The sequence below is a fragment of the Adiantum capillus-veneris genome, chromosome 9 (genome assembly GCF_014529385.1).
Source record: "Adiantum capillus-veneris isolate H3 chromosome 9, ASM1452938v2, whole genome shotgun sequence".
Classification (NCBI taxonomy): Eukaryota; Viridiplantae; Streptophyta; class Polypodiopsida; order Polypodiales; family Pteridaceae; genus Adiantum; species Adiantum capillus-veneris.
Window position 1 is genome coordinate 142681351 of NC_140939.1, and position 22056 is coordinate 142703406.

General features: G+C 43.0%; 1 long non-coding RNA gene across 1 annotated transcript in view; it reads left to right on the plus strand.

The window, feature by feature from the left end:
* LOC147451293 (uncharacterized) overlaps positions 1 to 22056 on the plus strand; it is a 46772-nt gene that overhangs the window by 20182 nt on the left and 4534 nt on the right. The gene's annotated exons all lie outside the window — the stretch shown is intronic.

Consider the following 22056-nt stretch of genomic DNA (forward strand, 5'->3'; position numbering starts at 1 on the left):
TGAACTACTGTTGGAGTCTAATAGGTGTTGACATATTGGTATGCCTGTCTCCAGAAAAAATGTCATTACTCTGCAGTCCTTGTTCTTCGGCTTCTCCAGCATCAAAGCTCTTTGTGTAGAAAAAAGAATTATCCTCCGCTTCTGCTCTTTGACTATTCTTTTGATCCTGCTCGGCAGCGTAGGTACTTGCATGATTGACTACTTGGCTTCCGCTACAATGTTGTTGCATCTCCTTGGAGCTACACATTAACCAACTCCCGCAGACACCATAGTCTGCGTTGAATCGGTCATGAGAGATGTTTCTGTTTTTCTTTCATTCTGAAATGCTGGCCTCATCAAATTTTTAGATATGCTATCAACAAAGGCTAACAAGGAGTGCGACTGAAGTCAACAACTCATCAGACCATGACTTGCACTAGTGGCAATATTCTCCAATGCCTTTCCCTCGACATTGAGTTGTCTGTCACTAATCCCTTCACACTCTACTAAAAGTGCAAGGAGCTAGCACTCAAGCGACTGGCTTAATTACTTGAGGATAACCATCATAAGCTTTGGTGTGATCGATCCTGCTAAGCTTTTCTGCCCTCATGTCCACCTCTTTGACGATTATTCTTTCCATTTCTTCGGCCTCTTCAGTCTGCATCGCCAACACCCTGATAGCATCAGCAAAAAAAATGTGTTGAACAGGCCTGCGAAGGCAATGAGTTTTGGTGGTTCGACTCAAGATTAGGCCAATTGATCATCGATTGAAATCTGTTTATCTTCTATTTCAGTAGCACTAGAATAGACCTCTGCGATTGGTTGATTGCATGAAATATTTGATCTTTGAGAGTGCTCATCACGTCGGCAAGCATCCCAAGTACCCTCTAGCTTGATGATCTACAAAATATAACCAGGGTTTGAAAGGTCTCTGGTACTCCTTTCCAGTTCTGTCCAGCTTACTACTGCATAGGAAAAATACACGAAAAGAATTGGTGTGAATCTTGAGAATTACGCATGGGGACCTGCTGCATATCATTTCCATGAACATCGAAGGATGGCCGAAGACACATGGTTATTGAATCTGCATCAGATTATATACTTGGAGCGGCATAATGCTATCCATAACTAGTTGCACTTGCAGAAATGAGCTGAGTAAGGTAGTTGACTCCGGACATATTGTTCAACCAGCCACTGGGTCTTGCTCCACACAAAGCTGCTATGATCGCTAAGGCTTATAATTAGGTATTGAGGCTACCTCCGCCGTCCTTAGCCCGCCCTCTCTATCTTCATTTTCTAGAGACCCCTGGCTACTTCTTGTCGAGAGAGTGGCCCGAGAATTTCTCTGTCCTTAACTACGAGGACCTTTGCAAGCATTACGAGACCTTGAAAGATTAAGAGCTTGGAGTGCCTGCAAGAAACGTTCTGCATCCGAAAGAAACTAAGGCTGGAATTAACGAGGAGGCTGCACGCTAAGGGGAGAGAGAGAGAGAGAGAGAGAGAGAGAGAGAGAGAGAGAGAGAGAGAGAGAGAGAGAGAGAGAGAGAGAGAGAGAGAGAGAGAGAGAGAGACCTGAGACCTGCTACTAAAGTCTTGAGAAGCCGAGGTGGAGAACGTTGCTTGCATGATTCGAACGATCTTGTTGGTTAGTGTTTTTATATAGCAGGCTAGTTGAGCATTGCTTTTTGACGATCACAGGAACGCTCATGCTTTTAGAGATGGCATCGCTTTTTTTCCCGACGATAGCATGGGCCTAGCTTTGCGCCATTGGATTAAGTCCTATTATACGGTCAGGATTGAGCCAAGTGGAGTAATCCTTTGGCCTTATTTAGAAAAAGCACCTTTGGCTTACCAAGAAACAAGAAAGGTAAAGGTAAGAAGAAGAAGAAGAACAAGGACATTGAATGTTACCACAGCCACGAGAAAGGGCACAAAGAATCCCAATATAGAAAGAAGAAGTGAGAAGAGGCCAACAAAGAGAAACAGACAGCCTGGACTGCTTCACACAGGTCTAGGGCATACTTGTACGGCTAGTATGTCTCCGGGCTGGCCACCATAGTCTAGGTTGTACCTGGTCCGGCCGCCCGAGTTTGGGACCCACTGCCCACTTTTGTCTGGGCGCCCACATATATTTCCATATATCATTTTTCTGTTGGGTCGTGGGGATTTTTATCAAGCATTGCCCTACCTCCCCTTGCGAACCTATTTATGGGGCCAGGGGGGTACCCACTTCCACATCTCTCATCTCATAGAGATCATCTTTGCTGTACTGAGGTTCTCTTGCTTTGGTAGTTAGTGGATGGCTGATCGCCCCCTTTCCTACACATGGCGTTTGTGCTCTCTCTCTCTCTCTCTCTCTCTCTCTCTCTCTCTCTCTCTCTCTCTCTCTCTCTCTCTCTCTCACGCTTCCGCACACGTGCACTCTCACATGGTATCAATTGCCAGTGTTGAGGGCGCACCATCAGCATGAGGTACTCCTCCCAAGATCACAACAGCCAGCGTTTTTGGAGAATCACCATCGATCTCAGCAACCAAGGCTAGCGCTAGCGTTTTTGCAGCTTTTCATCGCGAGAAGTGCTAAAATTCAGCGTAGCATTTTTGCAGTTTAGCCTTGCGTTTTTGCATTCCCAGGCCACGATCTCATCCTCCCTCTCTTGGCGCCCCCTCTCTGCAACAGAACACACCAAAAACACCCTAGATCTGCCCTGTGTTTTCTAATCCGGATTTGCGTTTTTGGATCAGTTGGGGTTTTTAGGCACTTGTTGCGTTTTCTGAGGTTGCTGTGTTTTCAACAAACGCTAAGCCTCTTGCATACAGAGCGACCAAGGCACTCACGGGAGTCTTCTACACTTACTAGAATTTGCAGATCTACGCCATTGTCAAGTATCTACACCCAACCGGCACCGCACCTTGCTGGCACTTATTACTTGCTGTTTTTTCTCTGTTTTCAGCCCCTCGACGGCTGATAAGTGCGAGAACTCCCTCCTCGGACACTGTGCGACGCTTCTGTACCAATTGGTGTTGTATAGGCACGCTGAAATCTCTGTTACAGCAGCGTTTTCAGCTTCCCTTTGCAGCGTTTTTTGGGCGGACAGCAGGCTGAATTTTTGCCTATTGTGTGGTCGATCACTCCATTCCTCGTCAGATACCATCCGGTTCACACAGGTCTAGGGCACTTCCTTGTACGGCTAGTGTCTCCGGCATAGTTATCCGGAACGAGATTGGGGAACGGGAACGGGAGGGTCCGGAACGGAGCAGGAAGGGGGGCCGGAATGGGGGAGGAAGGTAAGGCTTGAATTCCCTCCATTCAGCTTAGTCCCAAATCAACTCCTAAACAACCCCAAATATGCCCCCAAACCTGCCCTCAAACTGCCCCAAATATGTTCCCCAAACAGCCCCAAATCTGCTCCCAAATGCTTACGTTTTTTCCCCCAAATGCCTGCTTTTGCTCCCCTCTTCACCATATCTTGGGTTCTCTCTCTCTCTCTCTCTCTCTCTCTCTCTCTCTCTCTCTCTCTCTCTCTCTCTCATGGGGACCTTCACGCGAATGGAGGTCCTCATGACAGTTCGTGCTTGCGCGGAGTCCGTATCCCCCATGTTCTTTGAGATCCAGGGAAAGGGTCGACTACATAGAGTCTTAATAGAGGCTCCACAGGTTGTAGAGTGTTGTTTTCAGAGGATACGAGTGGTGGGCATTTGTGGGAGGTCCTCTGTCTCAGATCCTGACCCAGTAGATCTTGAGACAGGCCACTGGAGGCTTTGGACTTGGGAGAGCTATCCTCTGGCACGAGTGCAGTGGGACCCTGGAGAGTGGTTTTGGAGAGACCCATTCTCTTCAACCGACCACCTTGGGATCCCTTTCTTTCAATACATTGCTTGACTAGGGCGTCACATATTGGTAGCATAGAGAGAGGCTCGTCCGGTTGCAACACTTCATTGGCAGGAGGAGGGTCTCACAACTGAGTTCTTGTCAGGCTTTTGGGAGCGATTGTGGGACTCGAGATAGCCGAGGCGATTCACTTTGCTCCAGTGGCTAGCAGTGTCACTGTCTGTGGGACTGTCCCATGGCACAACAGGTTTGACTTCGGGTTCTTCGGCTGATGCCAGATCTTTCCACAACATGACAGTACACTTGGGGTGCTATTCTCTGGTCCACCCTCACAGGCCCTGCGCTCCAATTTGAGTTATCTTCCACCAGCAAGATGGTAGTGATTCAGGGGGGTCGACTTGCACTTCAGTCTGCTCTACAGAGCTTACCCCCCCCCCCCCCCCCCCAGGAGTGGTGCAGTGAGAGAGGTGTGTTGGGAACTCGTATGTGGCTGGACTCTCTGGTTCATTTGGTGGGCCGCTGCTTCCGCATCTTTGAGGCTCGCCCTGTCGCACCAGCGGAGATTGTTCGTGACTTTTGTCTGGAGTTGATCCATACTCTCAGGGGTCGGTTTGAGAGACTTTAGGGCAGCTCCTACTGCAGGCGAGAGCGCAGAGAGGCTTTCCTTGCAACTCTCGCGCCTAGGACCTTTTATCTCTATGGTCCAGGGTGTGCCCAGATGGCACTACTGGCCACTTGTGTGGCTCTTTCCTCCTCCCGTTTTGTGATTTAGCCTCATTGTATATATTTTGTTTACTCACTGGGAGAGTCTCCCCATGCTTTTGATGTAGCCCTCTCTAGTAGAGGTGGTTTGTAGCCCTAAGGGCAGTTTTTTCTTATTTAATGGAAGGATCTTTTTCTCGGAAAAAAAAAAGACGATTCTACTAGATTTACAACTCTCATTTTCTTGAACAAACAAATCTTCCAAGTCCTCGTCAAATAATAGTCTTTACAACCATATGATCATTGTGCGTTCACAACAATATATTTTCAAGCTCAATCTCACTTTGCTTCATGCTTCTCACCCTCACAGTAACCTCTTTCTGGGCTTGCTGCAGCTCATCCTTATCCACCTGCTCCTCCTCATATACCTCGTTCTATGCTTGCATATGGTAATGCTCGTCACTTACATTGGTCAGGTTCACCTAGTTCTCGTCATTTTGCTAGTAGACTTGAATTCTCTCAAAAAAAATACCGCGTGTGCCCACTTGCGGCTGGCTGATTTACAATCAGCATTTGATACACAATTACTAAAGACATGTTTGTAGATTTTCTAAGTAGACTTCATGGCTGAAAGCTTAAGCGTTGTTGCCAGCAGCATGCCGAGATTGCACTGCAATGCTGCATATGAGAGAGAGAGAGAGAGAGAGAGAGAGAGAGTGATGTGTAATATTAACGTCTTGCATAAAGGCCAAAATGATCCCCGAGACCAAAAGTTACATGTATATGAGATTGTGTTACAAATGTATGGAAAGAACATAAATGATAAGAAAAGGTAAATGATTAACCTATCGCCTGAAAAAGAAGAAAGGAAGAGGTACTAGAACTTGAAAGAGAACTTAACACAGTGGACAAGAATCGAAGTGGGGCCAAAAGCATTGGCTGCTCAACTACGCACCCCTGGCGGTATTTGTCACAAAGTGATGACATGGCATGACCATCTGGCAGAGAAATGGGACTTATGAAGCATCGGTCGTGGGGCCCAAAACCCTAAAATATAGAAGCTTGAACCCTGAAAGGGATTTCTATAAAATGTGATGACATGTTGACGTGGCAGATCGTACGGATGCTGATGTGGCAGGGCCGTACGAAATTTTCGCGATTTGTGTTGTAGGTGCCACATGGCAGGCTGTACGGATTTCCGCAAATTATGCAAGCTGCTTTTGGGAATCTCCAACGCTAGCTTTTGGGGACTAGAGCTTTTGGGTGAAAGTGCTTTTGAACATGATTGCTTTTGGGGCTTTGCTTTTGGGCATCCCATGTACTGCTTGTAAGAGCCCTTGAGGCCTCACTCTGGAGAGCATCCGGACGTAGAGTCTGAGAGCAGAGGTCCTTCGAATGATTGATGATAAAGAAATACCGAAAGGGACGCCAGACTTTGGGGCCAATACCTCTGGGCACAAGACTACACCGAGCCGTGTCGCTTCTCTCTCTCTCTCTCTCTCTCTCTATTAAAGTTTAGTGATTTTGAAGTTTCTGTTGGTGTGTTGCTATCGATTTCTCACTTCGAGTGTCCAAGCCTGTCACATTGGTATCAAAGCTCAGAAAGATTCTTCTTCTATGGAGGATCCGATCCTTTTTGCAGCACGCAGGTTTTTGTGAGAGAATCGTAGTGTCTCGACCTCAGACTTATTAGCCACTCCCACCCTTCCTTCATCGCGCATCGGGAACTCCCGTCTTCATCGCACTGTCTAACATGGCATAAGCCATAAAGAACCCCAGAATAAACATGGGTTTTCGCAGAGAATCTGACATAGATAACATCTCTTGGTGGGCAGACAAAGAAAAGTTGAAATCCAGCGTAGGAATTGAAGAAAAGAATGAAGATTTCAACAAATTCTTGGCGGAAAAGTTTGTTAGAGCGGACTATAAACATCAACTGCAGGTTGATACATGTGTGAAAAGATTGATTGAGTACTCTAGAGACCCGAGATTTGCGAAATACCTGAAAAATTACCCGATTGATGAGATTTAATCGAGATGGCCAGCTGAAAGGACATACGAGTGCAAAATAAAAAAAGCGGAACATGTACTCGCAGAAACAACTGGATAGAACTCTTGAAAAGAAGATGAACCAGAGGACCACCAAAAGATAAGCAAAGAGTTACAAAGCAGCAGTCGAGCACGGAAGAAAAGGAAAGACGAAAGCGGTACCAGATTTTGTGGGGACCGCCAACCTTGACCAGCTAAACGAAAGTAGTGAACTTTGCGAAGCATGGGGCAAAGTGCTAGACCAGGATGCCCTTATCTTCTTTGATGGAGAAGCCAAGGCCAACTTCATTTCAACCGAATTGGCGGCTTGACTTGGAATTACGTCGGACGAAATGGGGCCACCGATCGAGACTGTTCTAGAGACACCCGGACAGGATGTTGCCATGACATTTTTCATTGATAAACTACGTTTGCATTTTCAGGGGTATTTAGGGCACGAGGACTTTTACATCATGCCTTTGGAAGGGTGTGACATCCTCCGAGGAATCCCTTGGTTCTCTAAGAACAATGCCATGGTCGATTATAGGGCAAGGAAGGACATCTTGAAGAATGAGAAGGAAAAGAGATTGTACTTGATGTAAAACTGAAAGGTGAGTCCGTCCCACTTGATGAAATCCAGTCTTTTTGTTTATTCGATTTTCTTGAAAGAACTAAATATGTCAAACCTCGAAAAAAAGAACAAGAATTTTTGCAAGCTCAGACCGACTGTTTCTCTGAGGGCTTACGTCACAAGCTTGGGCACCCCAAGGAGAGAATCCGACCCGACACACCAGAGAATCCCTTAAAATACTTCACAACTTTATCACAGTTTGACAATTTGAGTCGACACGGTCCGGCGTAGTTCCATGTGCAGAGGTATTGGCCTCAAAGACTGGTGCCCCTTTCGGTATTTCATTTTGTATTAACAATTGAACAAAGTTACAACTCCCGAAGGGGTCCTTTTCTCTCAGTCTCTGCGTCCAGATGCTCTGAAGAGTGAGGTCCCTTGGGTCCTTTTATTCTTACAAGGGATGCCAAAAGCAAAGCCCCAAAAGCAATTAAACTCAAAAGCAAAGTGTTCCAAAAGCAATAATCCTCAAAAGATGGCCCAAAGAGCATCAACGTAATTTGCATAATTCCGTACAATAGCCAGTGCTTTTTGCGGAGTTGCCACATCATCAGCTTGTCAGCACAATTTGCGAAGCTGCCATGTCATGAGCCTGTCAGCGCGATATGCGGGTCGTTCGTACAATCAACATCCATACGCTTGCTACCACGTCAGCACTGTGTGTCTGGGCAGTAATGCCAGGTCGTCAATTTGTGACATACCCCCTCTTGAGAGAATTGTAATCGGCCTTGATTACGCCTGCAAAAGCAGACATAAGCCATAAACCAGCTCAAGAGACACTGACTCCAAGTATCGACGCACTAGAAGACACAAATCCAATACTTGTACAAAGAAGACAGTCACATCACAGTCAGATCACATTCAAATCACATCACATAGAATCTAGGACCATGATTCCTTGCAACGTATTTAACAATCGCATTTAATCTGCACCGGAGCTCACTAATGTCGATTCAACTAATCCCATATCACGATGACGTCCATGGATTCCGTTATGATCTAGGAGCATGATTCCAAGAAACGTATTTAGCAATTCCATCTAGATCTATCCAAGATCTCACTGATGTCAGACTGACTATTCCCATATTGCGATCATGTCCATTGATTTTTGCACTCCAGCACTATCGTGTGCGAGTGATCATTCCATCTATACTCCAGCATTGTCGTCCACGAGTAATCATTTCTGGGTATCCCAATCCATCACTAAGTTCATACTGAACAGAGTCAATCATTTAGTTCTAGCTGTGTGGCCATCTTATCCCATAGGAACTCTTATGCGCGCACAATAGTTCCATGGAATCTGTCATGATTCAAAATTCATTTTTTATTATCAGGTTCATTCGAGAGTTGTCACTGCTCCAAAATCATCATCATCTCATTTTTAATCTTGTTATATGCTCACAAATAGCAGGTTCTTCCATTAGTTTCATTCAAAATTCATGATACTTATCGTTGTCAGGTTTATTCTGGAGCTATCATTGCTCCAAATTCGTCATCCATTGTAACAAACTTGGACACCCCAAGTCAAGATTCTACAGCGACACAACAGAGATTCACTTCAAACTTATTCACAATTCACAATAAGGTCGACACGGCCTGGCGTAGTTCCGTGCCAAGAGACATTGGCCCCAAAGATTGGCGCCCCTTTCGTTATTTATTTTTATATTAATCTCTGAACAAAGTACAATGAGCCTGCGGGTACTCACTCTTAGACTCTCCGTCCAGATGCTCTGAGAAATGAGCCCCTAAGGCCACTTATAAAGGTTACAAGAGATGTCAAAAGCAGAGCCCCAAAAACTCAAACTCAAAAGCTTCATAATCTCAAAAGCAAATGTAGTTCAAAAGTTGCCAAAATCAGCCAGCGTAGTTTTCGGAAATCTGTACAGAATGCCACGTCAAAAACCAGTGCAAATTGCGGAGGTCCGTACTACCTGCCACGTCAGCCTGTCAGCGCGTTTTTCGCTATTGTTGCCACGTCAGTAGGGGCTATGTGTATCCAGGGGCACTACCACGTCACTAGTTTGTGTCATACCCCCCTCTTGAAAGAATTGTAATCGCCCTCGATTACACCTACAAAATAGACAGAGGCCATAAACTGTCTTAGTAGACATTGACTGTTAGTACCGATACACTAGACACAACACATCTAGCACATGTACCAATCGACAGTAACATCACAAGACATCACAAGACATCACATGACAAATCACATTGAAATTCATTCCAAATCTCAGACCGTGATTAATCAACAACGTATTTAGTAATTGCATCTAGATCCAGTGGAAATCTCATAGATGCCCGATTAACTAATTCATATTGCAATCATGTCTATAAAGGTTTATGAGACCGAAATGCTACAATCGTTTTGTCTTTCAAATTTTGTACTCTAACAAGTCAAGTACAAATCAATTTGTATCATTTTCGGGAATTCCAGTTCATAAAGTCATATAGCAGAATACTGTCAGCCCAACAGTATCCCTGAAACCCAAAGGGACATCTGTGACTCTATATCAAAAAGCGGCGTAATTTGTTGACAAAGGACAAAAACTTTTCCTATTGAGTCTTCTGATCAGAAATGTAAGACTTCAATAAATCCAGTACGACTGAATTTGCACTCTTTGATTGCCTATCTGTCTGCGGGTGGGAAGATGACGATGAGGGCAAGCTTTTTGAAATGGGGCCTCTAAACCCAAACCAATGGGCCTACCCTCACAAAATGTTCGTAAAGAGGTACGCACACTACTTGGGGCACCACCTTCTTTTGGGAGTGGAGAAGGAAACCAATCAAAATAACACTTGCACTCACCCACTCAAACAACACACTTTGAAAACCCCCTTACTCTATATACACTTTGGACACTTGAACACCATCAACGATTATGCAACCCAATGCCGTGCATCAAAATGAAATATGCAATTTGTGGAATAGCATTCACCTTCTCCCCATAAGAATACCCATAATACATCCAAACTCTTCCTCTCTCAAGCACTCATCAAAAAATCATGCGCACAAGACTTGCCTCTCAAACACACAAGAGAATCACTTACATCAAACTAACACACTTTGCATAGAGAGCTCATCTCCATCTATGCAATGCCGTGACACAAATAAAATCACCATGAGAGGTAGCCACATGCATATGTAATGAAGCAAAAGAGAGTTGGATTGAGAAATTTCTTCAGACCAATTGAATAAGTGTGGAGAAACAAACCAATGGTAAATTGAGAATAGAACACTTACTTGATTTCTCGCACACCTTTTAAGGGGAGGACAGACGTTGGCTAACCATCACGAATTGCGACACTTGAAAGTTTTGAAGATGATTTCATGATCATTAACATAACCATGAGAGAGATCATGATGTATTTACAAGTTATTGAGGTGCTACAAATGATTTATTGGGTTGATGGAGTAAGAGATTGTAGAATGGAAAGAGTGGAGAATAGAGTTGCACTTCCTCCAAAGAGGAGGGTTAGGAGGGAGGATGTGAAAGAGGGAGAGTTGGGGTTTTCTCTACTATTGATCAAGAAAACAACATGAAGTTGAAAATATAGGTGTGTGTCCTTGAGTCTCTCCAAGGGGGACTATTTATAGTTGTGTAGGAGTGGGATTATGCTACACTTAATTAGAGTAAGTGATTAGACCTAATTAAGTGTCCTTTGACCACTCATTGAATATTGGACATAAAAGGGACTATTTATTTACCAAAAATATCATTTTAGACCGTGAAGGCTCCATAGGGGTGCATAATGTAGGTGGGCCCCACCATGAGGCCCTACGGGTGGCTCCTGCGGGGTATCTCAACTTGTTTGTCTTGGCATTTAGAAAGCATCTTTAGGTTGGTCCCATCACATGCAAGTGACCTTGAACACTCATTGCTCTTCTAGAAGATGAGTAGGGGAAAAATAAGATCTCACCCTCTTGATTTACTTGATTTACAGTTCCCTTTTGCTGCGAATCTGACAGATTTACACTATTTTGACCATAACTTTTTACCTGTAGCTCGGAATGACATGCTTCAAAAGGCAAAATTAACCTTCTCAACATGTTTGATATGAATTTGGACTATTCTTCACGCCCATGCACTAAGGAATTCGGTTCGGAAGGTCCACACTAGGCTAGGGAACCTTTTGCTTCCAAGTCTTCTTGTATGGGCCCTTTGCTTGTATGCATCCAAGGGGAATCATGCTTTTTCAAAAGGCTATGATGCTTAAACAAATAGAGGAGGGCCCAATATTATTTGCCTGTGAAAAGAATATACAATTGGAGTCTTTTTGAAAGGAGAGAAACTATATGTATATTCTTAAGAGATATTGGGCCACCTATGTAGGGGGCATAGAAGACTTGTAGAGAGGGACCATAATCTTTGGTAAAGACAAGTGGAGAGTTGATTTCCATGGGAATTTATCTATATGGGGTGGAAGATGGATATATTATTTTTCTACTACTAATTCACAAGAGGTAAGAAAGTTTGGGGGTATATAGTTGGTTATTGTATGCTTATTCTATTTACAAAGCAAAAAAGAAAAGGGTGGTAATATAAATATATGACTAAGGTGACATTTTTGGGAAGAGTATAATGTATGTGTTGCCACAAAGGTTAAACGAAGAGGTGGAATTTACTCTAGATAACTTAATAGCGTAGAAAAATATATACACATATGAGGAAGAGGATGTTGAGTAGGCTGACAAATGTTGCAAAAAGATGGTTACCATTTTATGCCACTCATATTAGCCCTCCCCCAAGCCTAGAGATATTCATATCTTTAGGAGGACGGTGTTGCTTCTTTTTATTTTTTTTTGGTCATTTTTTCTTTTTCACTTTTTTTTTTTTTTCAATAGGAGGAGTGTCAGGCACTCTTTTACTCCATTAGACCTGCTTTTCATTATCTCAATCCCATAAATCGGAGATGGGAGGGTTGCCTTGGGTATGTTCAGATTCCAAGGCTGGTTCTTCTTTGCACATCAAAGCTTTAAAAATAGGTGGAGCATTTGCCAAGCCGAAGGGAGCCATGTCAATTTGGAGCTTAGACGATGTAGGTAGATGACTGCCTATCAACGGATTGATACGTTGAAAGTAGGGCTTTAATCTCCATCCATTGACTCTGGTCTTGTGGAGTTTTCCTGATAAATCTGCTAATCTGTAACTACCATTCCCAAACTTTGTTTTTATCATGAAAGGTCCCTCCCAGCTTTGCAAAAAAATTTTGTCAAGTCGAGTATCAAGTCGGTTATCATAGCGAAGAACCAACATACCTTCCTTCAATCCTTTCCCCTTGAGCTTCTTGTTGATTTTATCCCTTTGGCTTGTCGCTTTGGTGATGTAGTGATCAATGGACTCTTCTCTATCTAGCTCAAGTCGTTGGAGATCTAAGATCCTTTCATGTAGAACCTCTTTTGGTTTTTTTTGCCACTCTTGCAAGAACGCGCAAGCTTGAGAGCTCTACCTCAATGGGGAGAAGTGCCTCCTGTCCATAAACTAGATGAAAAGGAGTGAATTGGGTAGATACCTTGAAAGATGTCCTATACGCCCAAAGAGCAGCCGTCAAATGGCGATCCCAATCATTAGGCCGGTCCACAACGTGCTTAGAAATGATCTTACATATCATTCCATTCACTTTTTCCACCAATCCATTGCATTGAGGATAGTAGGGTGTGGAATGCAGGTGTTTCACTTTTAACCTCCTCAAGAGATCATTCAGAAGGTCAGCCCTAAAACCCATGCTTCGATCTGATAAGATTTCTAGGGGTGTTCCAAACCTACTACAAATATGATCAAAAATAAACTTTGATACCTCTTCAGCTGTGATTCGGGTTGTGCTTGTTGCTTCCGCCCATCGTGTCATGTAGTCAACACCCATGATGATGAAAACCTTCCCTGTAGAAGTACGAGGTAGGGGACCTATTGCATCCACACCCCACTTTTCAAAAGGGCCATAAGATATTATTGGGACTCGAGACTCATATGTTAGTCGTCTATCCCCAGCAATTTGGCATGGCTTACATGCCTTACACCAATATTGGATATCACGATGTAGCTCGGCCAAATAAACCCTGCTTGTAAAATCTTCCTACTTGTAATATCTTGAGAAAAGTGACCACCACAGACATCATCATGACATGAAAGAAGAATTTTCTCTATCTCTTGCACACCTGGTACTCTCCTCAAGACCAAATCTTTCCCTTTGTGATATAAATCATCCTCGATCAACTGGTAAGGTGTGGCCTTCTTAACTAGTCTATGTCTTTGCACCTTGTCTAAGTGTTTGGGACACTCATCTGCTTGTAGAAAGAAGATAATGTCTTTTAGCTCCTCTTGACCTTGATATTTGGGTTCATATAGTTTCACACCTCCTACCGCCATTTGAAGTTTTTCATTTGCGAGTAAGTCTGCTTGCTTGTTATGAGTTCTCACAATGTGTTATACCTGTGTTGCTTTGAAACCCTTTATCAAAGCTCTTACACTACTAAGCCACTCAAACAATGTACGATTCTTGCACCTCCAAGTCCCTTGGATTTGCCTGACCACTAGCAAAGAATCACCTTTTATAACAAGTCTTTGTATGCCTAATTCTTTGCATTCTTCTAACCCAAGGGTTAGAGCAGCATACTCAGCCTCATTGTTAGAGTGAACACTGGGTAGAGTGATACCTTTTCTAACCATTACCTCCTTTTGTGGGTTCAAAATGATGATTCCCCCTGCTGCTTTGTCTTATTGGCGTTGATAAGCTCCGTCAAAGCATAAAATATGGGCATTATCAATCTCCTTCACTTTGAACTGTTTTGAGCCTTCCTCTCTTTGTAGTCGTGATCCTTCCCTTTCTCTCACTTTGTAGGTGAGAATGTCTGCAAGTCCTGCTCTTGTGCTATCTTCTACAAGGAAAGTGTATTCAAATTCTTGGAGTTCAAGCACCCACTTTGCTATTCTAGATGAGAGGCTCATGTGTTGTACTACATATGGTAGATTGTGCTCTAAGGTGAGAAAAACAAATGGCACAGGGAGAAGATACGATCGAAACTTCCTTACCGCAAACAAGATTGCAAAGACCACTTTCTCCATTTCAATGTATCCCTTCTCGGCCGGAGTCATCACCTTGCTTGCAAAATAGATCCGCCTCATGTATGATGTTTTAGGATCTTTTTGCATCAAAACAACACCAATTGCTTCGAAACCTACACTTGGAGTGACATAGTAGGTCTCCTTTGGATCTGGTGGCATTAGGATTGGGAGAGAGCTAAGAATGCCCTTCACTTCTTCAAAACATTTTTCATGTTCCCTCCCCCATTCAAATGTAGATTGGCTTGCCAACCTATGCAAAGGGGCAATGGCTTCTGCTAGGAGATGGATGAAGCGAGACATGTACCTCACTTTGTGGTTGAAGGTCATTAGCTCCTTAGTTGTTGTTGGTGGAGATAATGACAAAAGGGCCTCTACTTTAGAGGGATCCACTTGAATTCCTTGTGAAGAAACCACATGGCCTAGCAAAACCACCTAAGATTCACCGATATGACACTTCTCTGGGTTGAGTTGTCCCCCAAATTGATGGAGCCTCTTAAGCCCCTCTTCAACCTTTTGACAGTGAAGTGATCTACAACTATAAATACAGAAATCATCCATAAAGACTCTTATAGATTTTCCAAAGAATGTCTGAAATACAAATATTGGGAATCTCATGAAGGTGCTAGGAGCATTGGTGAGCCCAAAAGGCATTACTCTGAATGCAAAACATCCCCAAGGTGTGATGAAGGTGGTTTTTGGTTGGTCCTCTTCTGCTATTCTAATTTGAAAATATGCTGAATACCCATCACACACAGTGTAGCATTCGTGACCTGCTACTTCATTCAAAATTTCATCTTGGAAAGGGAGAGGGAAGTGGTCCCTCTTTGTCGCAGCGTTGAGGGGTTTGTAATCCACGCAGACCCTCCACTTACCATTCTTCTTGGGAGTGACTACACTAGGTGATACCCATTCAGAGTCGGATACTGGATAGATAAAGCCAGCCTTCAAGAGTCGATTCACTTCTTGTAGGAGAGCCTTTTGTTACACAGATCCTAGTCGCCTTAACTTTTGAGCCACGGGTTTGGTCCCTGGTTTCAATTCAATTCGATGCTCTATTACATCTACACCTCTTATTTGTGAGTAGTCAGTGATAAACAAATTGGGATACCTCCTTAACATATTGATGTAGGACCTCTTCTCCTCACAAGTAAGATCTTTTGCAAGCATCTTCTCATATCCTTCTTCAAGGTGGTGGCATCTTTCATCCCCTCGTGTGTGATTGTCTGTTGGCTTTTCTTCTATAGGAACATCTTGAGTGTTGGCGTTGAATACAATTCCCATTACCTCCAAAGAAGACTCCTCTTCACTGGTTGATGCTTCCTCGTCACTTGAGTAAGGACTCTCCTTCTCGCTCTCTTCATCTGCCGTGGTTTCATAGTTGATATCTAGTTGCTTTCCTTCTCGCCAATCATACACCACCGGTTGACCCTTCTTAAGAATCAAACGACCACTTCCCCATTTTTGATCTGCATTCACAGCAATGAGCCAAGGCCTCTGTAGGATGATGGGATAGCCCTCCCCCTTAGCTGGCATGACATACATATCCACTCGTGCATCTATGTTACATACAGAGACTTTTACATTTTCAATGATCCCCAAACACTTCACACTTGAGTTGTTGGCTAGCCTAGCTTGACAATTAGAGGACTTTGTAATTTCAAGCCCTAACTTTGTGATCACACACATTTGAGCTCCACCATCAACACATACATTAGACACCTTTTTACCCCTTATGTAAGCATCCACAATGGGTTCCACATCTTTTTGTAGCTTTGAGGCCACAACCTTAATGGAAAGATTTGCTTTCTTTTTTGGAATTCTTGTACTTACCAACTTTGGCCATTGCCTTCTTACTTTGGCTGATAGGTGTAGAAGTTGAGGCCATGAAATGTTTGGCTTTTGGGTTTGTAAATCCTCCAGGATGTTGTAGGGCTCTAGCTCCTTTCCCAATGGAAAGTCGTTGATACCAATTTCCCTTCGCCTTGATCTTTTCTTCTTGCTACTTTGAGCTTCTTCCATCTTTGACTTCTTCTTCTTGTCCCTTTTGGCTGAATTTGTTCCTTCACTTCTCATGTCTTCATCCTTATCATGTGCTCTTGTGCGTTTTTCTGCCGACATAACATCAAAGTTTAGAGTATGCTCATCTATTACCTCTTCTAGATTGATGATGTTGACTCCTCTTTCTTCCTCCTCATGTGGGACGGGAGGTATATTTGCTGGTGGTGGTGGTCGACGAAGGATTTGTGGGCCTTGAGCTAGTTCTTGCTGCACAGTGAGAGGAGGCGGTCTGGGGGGATATATGTCTCCCGGAAGTCGCCTTGGATGTGGACAATTGTACATGCCATGGCCCATTTCATTGCAATTCCAACATCGCAACTCTTAGCTTGTCTTCGTTGATTGCGATTCCCTTCTCTTGGTTGTCGTTGTTGAGGTAGGCCTTGTACTAGATTCATAGTGAGGTTCTCAAGCTGTTGAGTTAGCCTTTGTAAAACCTCTTGTTGAGAGTTATCTCCTATTTGTGAAGATTGTGCAAGAGGGGTCCTAATTGGTGCTTCCATGGTTTGTGAAGACTCCCTCTCACTCACTTCATTCAAACCCCTTGCTCTATGTGCTTGGAAGTGTAGTTTTCTAAACTTGATGATGGCTACCTCACGTGCTTCTTCGAAGGTGGATGGGAATTTTAGCTCTACTTTAGCCTTTAAAAGTGTATACAAGCCAACCATGAATCTCTCTTTTTTTAGAAAGTTAGGTGCACCACCATGATTTTCTAATGTAGCCTCCCACCTACCCCATAGATTGACAAAGGTTGCTTCATAAGAGGGATAGTCTTCAAGTGATACCTGCTTATGTTCAATAAGACATTTTCATAGTCCTTCAGAAGTATCACCTTGCCCGAACTTGGAGAGGAAGCTTGCTCGCAGTCTCTCCCAATTGGACTTGATTTGGGGTTGCAAGGTCTCATACCATGCTTTAGCTTCTGCTTTTAGAACCAACGGGAAGGCTCGTAGCTTTACTTCCTCTTCATCTCTCCCGGATATGAGATGTGCCATCTCCAAGTTGTCAAGAAACTCTTGCGCATCTTCCCCACTTCTTGCATAGAACGTGGGAAAAGAACTTGACATTTTGTTTAGACTTTTTGAAATTTCTTTTTTTTAAAGAAACTTTTCTCTTACGGGCCGCACAAGATTGTTGACACTATAAATCTGATTACATTAAAATGAAGATGTACACATCCATTGTTAATTCGTACTTTATCATAGGTAGAATAAATGGATTAATTGAAGCATTGATTTCATTGAGGCGAGTGGATCCAAATATCCTCCTTATGATAGATTGAAACCTAAACTTAGTTGCAATGATTATATGAATGGATTGCCGAGCAATAGGCCTAAAAGGTTCATTGTTTTGATCGTGATTCATGTGCTACTCCTCGTTGTTGGTTTGAAGACCTCGTTGCTTCATATGGCCCTTGAGCACCCCTTCACCACTCCTTGTTCCTGCCTTTAAAACAAAATGAAAACGTGAACATCAAAAGAAGTTTCATAATTGATGATTGGAAGTATAATTGGATTGGGTGATGCCAGTATTTCTCTAAGTCTTTCTGCACCAAACATAAAAACAATGCGTTGCTGAAAAAAGACTTTTCTATCTATGTGAACATTTACTCTAATGTGTTGTGCAAAATGAAATGGATAGATGGGAACTCCATTGTTCATCACTAAAAAATTTGAAGGTAACTTGGAAATATGTTCCTCCGTGGGGGCACCACTTTATGAGGGCGAGCTTTTTGAAATGGGGCCTCTAAACCCAAACCAATGGGCCTACCCTCACAAAATGTTCGTAAAGAGGTACGCACACTACTTGGGGCACCACCTTCTTTTGGGAGTGGAGAAGGAAACCAATCAAAATAACACTTGCACTCACCCACTCAAACAACACACTTTGAAAACCCCCTTACTCTATATACACTTTGGACACTTGAACACCATCAACGATTATGCAACCCAATGCCGTGCATCAAAATGAAATATGCAATTTGTGGAATAGCATTCACCTTCTCCCCATAAGAATACCCATAATACATCCAAACTCTTCCTCTCTCAAGCACTCATCAAAAAATCATGCGCACAAGACTTGCCTCTCAAACACACAAGAGAATCACTTACATCAAACTAACACACTTTGCATAGAGAGCTCATCTCCATCTATGCAATGCCGTGACACAAATAAAATCACCATGAGAGGTAGCCACATGCATATGTAATGAAGCAAAAGAGAGTTGGATTGAGAAATTTCTTCAGACCAATTGAATAAGTGTGGAGAAACAAACCAATGGTAAATTGAGAATAGAACACTTACTTGATTTCTCGCACACCTTTTAAGGGGAGGACAGACGTTGGCTAACCATCACGAATTGCGACACTTGAAAGTTTTGAAGATGATTTCATGATCATTAACATAACCATGAGAGAGATCATGATGTATTTACAAGTTATTGAGGTGCTACAAATGATTTATTGGGTTGATGGAGTAAGAGATTGTAGAATGGAAAGAGTGGAGAATAGAGTTGCACTTCCTCCAAAGAGGAGGGTTAGGAGGGAGGATGTGAAAGAGGGAGAGTTGGGGTTTTCTCTACTATTGATCAAGAAAACAACATGAAGTTGAAAATATAGGTGTGTGTCCTTGAGTCTCTCCAAGGGGGACTATTTATAGTTGTGTAGGAGTGGGATTATGCTACACTTAATTAGAGTAAGTGATTAGACCTAATTAAGTGTCCTTTGACCACTCATTGAATATTGGACATAAAAGGGACTATTTATTTACCAAAATATCATTTTAGACCGTGAAGGCTCCATAGGGGTGCATAATGTAGGTGGGCCCCACCATGAGGCCCTACGGGTGGCTCCTGCGGGGTATCTCAACTTGTTTGTCTTGGCATTTAGAAAGCATCTTTAGGTTGGTCCCATCACATGCAAGTGACCTTGAACACTCATTGCTCTTCTAGAAGATGAGTAGGGGAAAAATAAGATCTCACCCTCTTGATTTACTTGATTTACAGTTCCCTTTTGCTGCGAATCTGACAGATTTACACTATTTTGACCATAACTTTTTACCTGTAGCTCGGAATGACATGCTTCAAAAGGCAAAATTGACCTTCTCAACATGTTTGATATGAATTTGGACTATTCTTCATGCCCATGCACTAAGGAATTCGGTTTGGAAGGTCCACACTAGGCTAGGGAACCTTTTGCTTCCAAGTCTTCTTGTATGGGCCCTTTGCTTGTATGCATCTAAGGGGAATCATGCTTTTTCAAAAGGCTATGATGCTTAAACAAATAGAGGAGGGCCCAATATTATTTGCTTGTGAAAAGAATATACAATTGGAGTCTTTTTGAAAGGAGAGAAACTATATGTATATTCTTAAGAGATATTGGGTCACCTATGTAGGGGGCATAGAAGACTTGTAGAGAGGGACCATAATCTTTGGTAAAGACAAGTGGAGAGTTGATTTCCATGGGAATTTATCTATATGGGGTGGAAGATGGATATATTATTTTTCTACTACTAATTCACAAGAGGTAAGAAAGTTTGGGGGTATATATTGGTTATTGTATGCTTATTCTATTTACAAAGCAAAAAAGAAAAGGGTGGTAATATAAATATATGACTAAGGTGACATTTTTGGGAAGAGTATAATGTATGTGTCGCCACAAAGGTTAAACGAAGAGGGGGAATTTACTCTAGATAACTTAATAGCGTAGAAAAATATATACACATATGAGGAAGAGGACGTTGAGTAGGCTGACAAATGTTGCAAAAAGATGGTTACCATTTTATGCCACTCAATGAGAACTGTAACCGTGTGCCAATGTTCTCCCAAATAGCCTTCCAAAACAAACTCGTGAATTGGGGATCTCTGTCAGAGACTATTCTCTCAGGCATGCTATGTAATCTGAATATCTGGGCAATGAACAGTCTCGCTAAATGGTCCGGCTTGACTATTTTCTTCACTGGAATGAAATGAGCTTGCTTGCTAAATCTATCAATAACAGTTTAGATACCATCGTGCCCACTCTGTGTCTTTGGGAGATCAAAAATGAAATCCATAGCATTACTTTCCCAAGGGCGGGTGGGAATGAGTAAAGGCTGTAACAATCCCTGTGCTTTATGCATGTCAAACTTGACCTTCTGGCATACCAAGCAACCGCATACAAAGTTGTCCATGTTCTTCTTGAGTCTCGGCCAAAAGAAGTAACGCTCCACACCGTTCAAGGTTGTGTCAATGCCGCGGTGACCCGTAAAAGGTGGACAGTGGCATTCGGTTAGAATCTTTTCCCTCAACGGTTGTGTAACGCACAACATTGTTTTCTTCAACAAGTAGCCATTCCGTATGGAATATCTCGCTCCTACCTCCCTATTCTGTATTCGAGTGAATACAGTAGAAAAAAATATGGATCTGTGTGTACTGATCGACCATGTGCTCGAAGCTTCTATGATGAATCGCGGAAATAGCCAAGGCTAACGGCTTCCGGGACAAAGCACCTGCCACCAAGTTCTTTTGTCCCTGAACGTGGACAATTTGGAAGTGAAACTGTGACAAGATGTTAGCTCGCCGTATCTGCTTTTCCGAAAGCTGCTTCTGTGACAAGAAGTAGCGTAAACTCTGATGATCAGTGAAGACCGTAAAATCGGCTCCGAGTAGGTAGTCGCCGCTGAGTAAGAGCATGGATAACCGCCAAAAGCTCTTTCTCATAAATCTATGCTATAAATTCCGGCCTTGAAAACAATCGGACCTCATAGGCAATGACATGGCCTTCTTGCATTAAGACCGCACCCGGACTACGACCACAAGCATCAAAATATACTTCGAATGACTTTTGCAAATCCGGCAAAGTCAAAACTGGTCCCGTAGTCAATTTCTCTTTCAAAGTCCGGAAGGCAGTCACCTCTGTGGGTCCCCACGAAAAAGGGACTCCTTTCCGTGTCAGAATATGCAAAGGGGAAGCAATCTCTTCAAACTTTCAAATGAACCTCCGGTAGTAAGAACATAAGCCCAAGAAGCTTCTAACTTCATGAACATTCTCAAATCGGACCAATCACGTATAGTGTCAATCTTGGCCGGGTCAATATGTACACCTGCTCTACTGAGACGATGAGTCCCAAAACGTGTATCTCCAATAAGAAAAATTCACTCTTCTTGGCATTGATTACTAACTTGTGATCTCACAATGCCTGAAAGACCTGTAACAGATGGTTTCTATGTTCTGTCTCATCCTTGGAGAAGACTATAATGTCATCAAAGAAAGTGCCAACAAAAGATCTGTGCTCTCTGAAAATCCTATCCATCATTTGGTTAAAAGTCGCTGGAACATTGGTAAGGCCAAAAGGCATCATAAAAAATTCATATAAATCGAAGCTCGTTCGAAAAGCTGTCTTGTAGACATCTTCGGGTGCAATTCGGATATGATGATATCCGCTTTTCGAATCGATCCTGCTGAAACAAGAAGATCCCTGTAATCTGTCAAGAATATCATTGATCCTCGGAATTGTAAATGTGTTCTTGATGGTGATCTTATTGAGATCTCTATAATCAATACACATTCTCCAAGATCCGTCTTTCTTTAAAACCAACAACACCCGAGAGGAGTAGGGTGAAGTACTTGGTTGAATAAGACCCTTTTCCAAAAGGTCGTTCACTTAGTTCATAATCTCTTCATTCTGGGTTCGGCTCACACGGTAAGGTGGCCGGTTCGGTGGTGTGCTTCGAGGTATCAGATCAATAGTATGATCCTCAAGACGAGATGGAGGCAACTCGCCTGGCAGGCCCT